Source organism: Telopea speciosissima, chromosome 6, assembly GCF_018873765.1.
Source record: "Telopea speciosissima isolate NSW1024214 ecotype Mountain lineage chromosome 6, Tspe_v1, whole genome shotgun sequence".
Classification (NCBI taxonomy): domain Eukaryota; kingdom Viridiplantae; phylum Streptophyta; class Magnoliopsida; order Proteales; family Proteaceae; genus Telopea; species Telopea speciosissima.
Window position 1 is genome coordinate 9627441 of NC_057921.1, and position 6748 is coordinate 9634188.

Genomic DNA, 6748 nt, shown 5'->3' on the forward strand with positions numbered 1-6748 from the left:
TTGTTTTTGTTTTCTTTTAGGTAGCTGCTACTGATTGCTGGATGCACTGCTCTGCAGTATATTGTTGATTTTTTGTACACTCCTTCCCTTATCCCTATTTTTATTCTTCTACATGCATTGAGGACACTGCATACTTTAAGTGTGGGGGGGGTGTGAGACCGATTGACAGATTTTTATTTTTTCGGCTTTTGGTAAGTTTTACATGTCTCTCTGTTACTTTGATGCGAAACGCGGGAGAAAGAGACTTACGAACCCTAATCTGAAGTAATGAAAACCCTGTTGAGAGGATAGTAGCTAGTATGTATCCTAAGGTGGGTTTTGACTCAGACAATAAGAGCCCCATCTTGTCGAAGGGATTGACCACTTGGCTGTCCTGTGTTTCTTTGAGCTTTTGGTTAGGAGTTGAGACCAAGTTTAGTTTTGGCGTGACATATAAAAAAAAAATAAAAATTATGAGAGTTGAGTTCTGTTGCTCCATCTTAGTAACCGGGGCATCTAGGCCACAAGCCCGGAGTCTCGCATAAAACGATTGGAGTGACCAGTTAAGTAATTATTACTTGTATTCTTGAATCCAGTTCGAGCTTGTAGCCTTTTTGGTTCGAGTAAGTAAGCCCAAGGAGTGTTTCACACTCAATCCCCTAAAGCCATCTAGCTTGGGAGTGGTTGGCTTAAAGTTCATTACATGAGCCTTCTAGAAAGCTTAAAAGGCCAGAACATTGCACGGATCTGAGAATCACGTAATTTAAGAAAAAAGAGAGAGAAAAAGAAAAATAAATAAATAAATAAAAGTAAGATTTGAATTTCTTGGAGCTAGACAGGGCACTCCGCCTCAGGAAGCTAGGTGACTTGATCGACACTCCTTGGGATGAAACCTCTAAAAAAGAACTCTAGCATCACTATCCTTGTGGATATATGTAAGAAACAAAGCTACCAAGTAGCTCGAGTGTCTTGTGTAGTGACCCTGCATGGCATTTGAGGAACAGTAGTGGAGTAGCAAATGGAGTTCATTGTTTTAAAAAAAAAAAAGGGAAGAAATGTCATTGCCTTGGTACAATTGTATGGTAAAAAATGCTCCGAAGCCTAAAGTCCTTGGTGCCCTTGACATCATGAGTGGTCTTACCTTAAGTAAAGTGGTGTTTGGAAGATATGGGGAGATTCCCTAATTACGATGTGTACCTGTTGCTAGAATCAATACTAGGTAATAAGAGCTCAAGTGTGGGGGTACCTTTGTGTTCTTGATCTTGAGTAGGGCATCTTAGTTTCGGGTTTGGTGTGTGCCTCTTACCCATTGTCAAAACTTAAACTTGCAATCATGAATTTTGTGTGTATATTCCCTGCAAACACTCATGAGACAAAACTCGTCCATTAGGGGTAACCTAGGGGTTTAAAGGCTTGTTGAACATGCTAAGTGCAACCATGATTCCAACGAAAGTGAGTTAGGTTTTTTTTTATTTTCTTTTCTTTTTGCTCGAGGACTAGCAAAATCTAAGTGTGGGGGTATTTGATGAGCACATTTATGTGTGAAATTATTCCATTTAATTCTACATTTTATCTGCTTGGAATGGAGCTACCTTGGGTATTTTTTTTCTTTTTCAGGGTACAAGTGTCATTTTATGTGATTTCATACTATTCTGGACTATCGAGCATCGTATCTTCAGATTTACACGTAAAGTGGTCCAGTTTCTTTTCAAGGTTACAAAGAGGGCTGAATTCTGAGCAAGATGGACGTGTAGCTTTAAAAGTATGCATCTGTTTCGGAGTCCATTCATGTGATTATTCTTTTTAGGCCAGAAAAAAATAATGAGTCAAAAAATGAGTTAAAATGCAAGCCCGAGCCCAGAACCAAGGAAGATTGATTGGCATAATACAAGTGGGCCCCTCCTTCATTGTTGGATGAATTTCCTCCCCTATTTTCTCTCTCTTCTATTTTATTCTCTTATTTTATTTCCTCTCCTATTTTCTCTCTTCCATATATTTTATTTTTTTTTCTTTTTTTTTACTTTCCCTCATTCACTTTCTTATTTTTTATTATTATTTTATTCAAACCCCATACGGTTTCCACTTTCATAAATATATTTTATCCTTCTAATTTCCCATCTTACACGTTCTCTCTCTCTCCCATCCCCATCTTACATGTTATCTCTCTCTCTCTCTCTTAGTTTTCTAATCCAAACCCTATTGTATCTCTTTTCTTTTTATCTTTATTTAATTTTTAAAAGTCATCCCTATCTCACACATATCTCTCTCTTTTTTACTCTCCCATCCTAATCCTGTCCCCTTTATCTTTATCGTAGTTTAATTTTTAAAATCCCATCTAATCCCATATGCTGCCCATATCCTAATCTCCGATCTCACTACCCCTAATTCCCAAATCCCTCACGGACTCTCTATCTCTACCTCTCCTCTATCTCTCACATTCACTTTTTGTTTTTTTTTTAATTAATTTCTTTTTAAAAACACAGCTATAAAAACACCCACGGACAGATTAGGAGGGGCATTCCATAGCAGAAATCAAACCGTGCTCTCCTTCTCTTCTTCTTCTTTCTATTTTCCTCTTTCTTCTTGTTGGTGTTTTGGATTTTGGGTTCCGCAAGGGGAGGAGGACCACCGTTCCAGCAGCTTCATCTCCATGGATCATCGTCATCATTGCTACCCTTTGTCTCTTGGTACCATGATTGGCTAAGTTCCCTCTGTCTTTAGGTGTAGATGAACTAATGGTGTTTGCTATTGAAAATTCTGGTTTGCATTCTTGATTGCTTGATGTTGAGACCCCATCTTTGTTTGGATGATTTTAATAGATGTATTTAGTTGGAAAATTCTGTTTTTGTGATTCATTATTTTTCATTCAAGCAGTGGTATTTTGTTCTTATGTGGTTGTACCGATGATGGATTATAGCTGAACGAACTAAGCGTGCCAAGCCCTATAAGTGAAGGACGATAGTACTCGTCAAGATAGTCCATACCTAGGAGGAACCCTACATTCTGTGGTATTATTAGGCATGTGGTTATAATAAACCGAAGCATGCAACCGAATTGAATAGCAACCCATTGGAGATTCGAATCCTAAAGATAGTCTTCTCCCGTATTTGCATAGCGTTGTTAGTTTAGATTTATTTCTTTCGTTCGTAGTTTAAAACCAGATTTATTGCAATTTAATTTTCACCACTTTCAACTAATCATCTTAGTAATTTAGCCTTCCAGTTCCCTGTAGATCGACCCCTTATTTGCTACTTGCTAGATTAGTTTAGGGTTTTATTTTTGACCAATTAACGACACGATCATTGATCAAATTCTTTTTTTTTTTTGTTGCAAATTCAAGCTTTGTGCCTCCTCTGATTTACGCCATTTTCGGTAGTTCAAGGATCTCACCATGGGGACTGTTGTTGTTGCAACATTGCTCCTCGCTTCAATTATTAGAGATTTAGTATCCACCACAGACGAACCTGCAGTGTATCTTGGATTGATTTTTACCTGCGCTTTCTTCACCGAAATTTTTCAATTGGCTTTAAGGATTTCCAGGTTCAGACTTTAGACACAGAAGAAGTTTCAATTTTGGACAGTGGAATGTGCCCTAATAACTTCCCTTAATCCCTTTATTTATTTATGAAGTTATGGAATGGTTTGATTTGCAGATTAGGATTTTTGGTAGATTTCTTGTCTCATTCAACCATTATTGGATTTATGGGAGGAACTGCAATGATCAATATTCTACAACAATTAAAAGGGATATTTGGTTTGACTCATTTCAGGTCCAAAACAGATGTAATCGCTGTTATGAAATCAGTCTTCAGCCAAAGGAAGGAGGTTTCGGTTCTTCGATTCTTGAACCAACGACCTACACCTACGAAACCTGCAACTCATCTACTTGGTATTCAAGAGCTTGAAAAGATCTGAGCGGAGGAGTTGCAAGTCCAACAATGGTGGTCCAAGAACCGATCTGGGCGGAGGAGTTGCAGGTAGAAGATTAAACTCTAATTGATTCAGGCGGTGGGGATTCTTCGTTGAAGGGTACTATTGGGGAAGATGACCAGGAGGAACGAAGGTAAAGGAGAAGATGAGATTTGGGATTTTCCCCCAAATTTCAAACCCTAAACACAAAGCCATAGGGATGTAAATGAATAGCCAAAATCCATTTCCGTATCCGTGTCCGTATCCGTTTAGCACTATCCGAATCCGTCCGAAAGCTAAATGGATGCGGATACGGATAGGCTATAGCTATCCAAAAAGCTATATTTACATGTAAACGGATAAAATATTTGATCCGTATCCGTGTCCGTATCTGTTTAGCACTATACGAATCCGTCCGAAAGCTAATCGGATGCAGATGTGGATATAGCACTATCCGAGCCGAATCCGATCCGTTTACATCCCTACGCAAAGGGTAAAATGGTTTTCATTCCCAACTAGGAGGGGTATTTTTGTCACTTCATCCCATACTTTTAACGTTGTTAGTCTTAGAGTAACGAAATGGGGGAATATGTTAACTATTAAGAACCCTCAGGGGGGCATGCAGCATTTTTGAAAAATGAGGGATTTTTCCATAATTACGTCAAACCTTGGGGGGTACGAGAAAAAAACCCTATATTATATAATACATGGTCGGGCTGGCCCTACTAGACCCAAGGCCTCAACTCAGGCCCGACTCAGCCTTGTCCGAGCTCAAGGCGGGTTAGGGCCGGGTTGGGATGGCCGGGTTTTTTTTTACACCCCTAGGGCATCATTTCTAAAAGGGGAGGAGAGAGGAAGACATGCTACGGCGTGCCCAGCTTTTTCCCATCAGATTAATAATCAAACAGTTCTACAATAGGTACATTGGTAATTTAATTAAAAGCGATCTTTTTCTGCCCCATTTGGATCGAGAGCTTACCCCCAAGGGAGCCTCTAAATGCTCTCTTCTAGTTCCTTGGTGGATGGTGAAGTGCATATGATAGGGGATTCCACATCCATCTGTTGGTGAGCTTTAAATAATCAATAGAAGAGGGTAAAAGCTCAATGTTAGAATAATTAGTTCTACCCGATAGGGGTATACTTGTCCTTTTTTATGTTTATGTTTATTCTCCCTTAGTTGATTCTTATTTAGGTATTCCTAGTCTAAATTGGCAAGGGTAGTTTTCCTATTCCTAGTAGGCTTTCCTATTCCTAGTAAGATTATTGTAACTCTTTGAATATAAATAAAGGGGCTTGGTGATCCATATGGATCACTCAAGCATTCAATTCTGCAGGGCTTCTAACATGGTATCAGAGCAAAATCTGATCTAGGAAGGAGTTCTCAAAGTTTTTTTCTTTTTTTCTTCTTCCCCCTCCCACGGTTTCTGGTTTCTCCCTTCTCCACCACTCTCGGCTCCTCTCTTTCACTCAGGACAGCACCTATGAGATGATCTAATGGAGATTTAGATGCTGCCCTCAACTTCACCTCATTGAAAACTGAAGATTACAGGTGTGGCCTACTACCGACAGATTCCCTCCACCATTGGAGATCGTGTTCTTCTCCCAAAAGCTGAAGATCGATTTCTATTTTTTCCTGGAGATTGGTTCCTGCTATTCTTGGTACACACCCCTTCCTGTTTGAAGACTGCAACATTGGATGAAGTCAAATACAGATTCAGCTCCGCGATTTCTCTCCAAACAATTTTTTGGCCCAATTTGCTGAAATTAGGGTTTCTTATTGGCTCATCAGAATCAACACATATTATGAGGACTTGTTCTCTACTACAAGAGGGAACCTCGACTTCAGTTTCAGCCTAGTCTGAAGGCTGAAATTTCTGGAAATTCAAAACCCAGTTCTCTGCTCGATTCTAACAACTGCCCTGCTAGGGATTTTTATTTACTCATTAGAAGTTGTTGATTTTTTTAGGACTTATTCCATACTACCTGCAAAGAATTTGATCCAAGTTTGAGCCTATTCTGACGGTTCAATTTGTGGGAATTTCAAAACCCGTGTCTTCTACACTTTCGACATCATGTTTGACCTTACTTCAGCTGACTCAGATGGATCTGCTCATCCAGAGTACCTTCCTTTTGCCTCTCCCACTAAACTATATGGGACTAATTATTTGATGTGGTCAAGGTCTACCTACCTTACTATTGCTGGCCGTGGCTATACAGGACACCTTACAGGCAGCCTTCCTAAACTTGTTGAAGAAGGACCTGTCCTGACTCGGTGGTTATCTAATGACTCTATGGTAATGTCCTATCTTATACATTCTATGCATTCTTTCATTGCACCCGTTTATCTTCTCCTTGACACTGCTCCCCAGATATGGAAGGCCACAAAGGATACCTATTCTGAGGTTGGGAATGATGCTTAGGTATATAAGTTAAGAAAAAAAATTCATGACACTAAACAAAATGAGTTGACTATCTCTCAATACTATGCTAAACTTCACAAGTGCTGGCAAGAACTTGATCATTACTTTGATTATCAGCCCACTATTGCCAATGACATTGTTGCGTACAGGAAGCATGTCGATAAAATTAGGGTTTATGATTTTTTGGTTGGCCTTAATGTTGAATATGATCCAATTAGGGTTTAGATTCTCAACAAGGATCCCTTCCCTACACTAGAACAATCCTATGCATTGGTTCATATTGAAGATCAACGACGTGCAACTATGCTTAATACCATGGTCCGAAAACTCGGGTCTCGGAGCCAACTCGGCCCACGAAAAAATCGAGTTGGGCCGAGATCTCACCGAGATCTCGGCGAGTTTTCGCAATTTTTTTTTTTTGACTCAGAGGCCCATCTCGG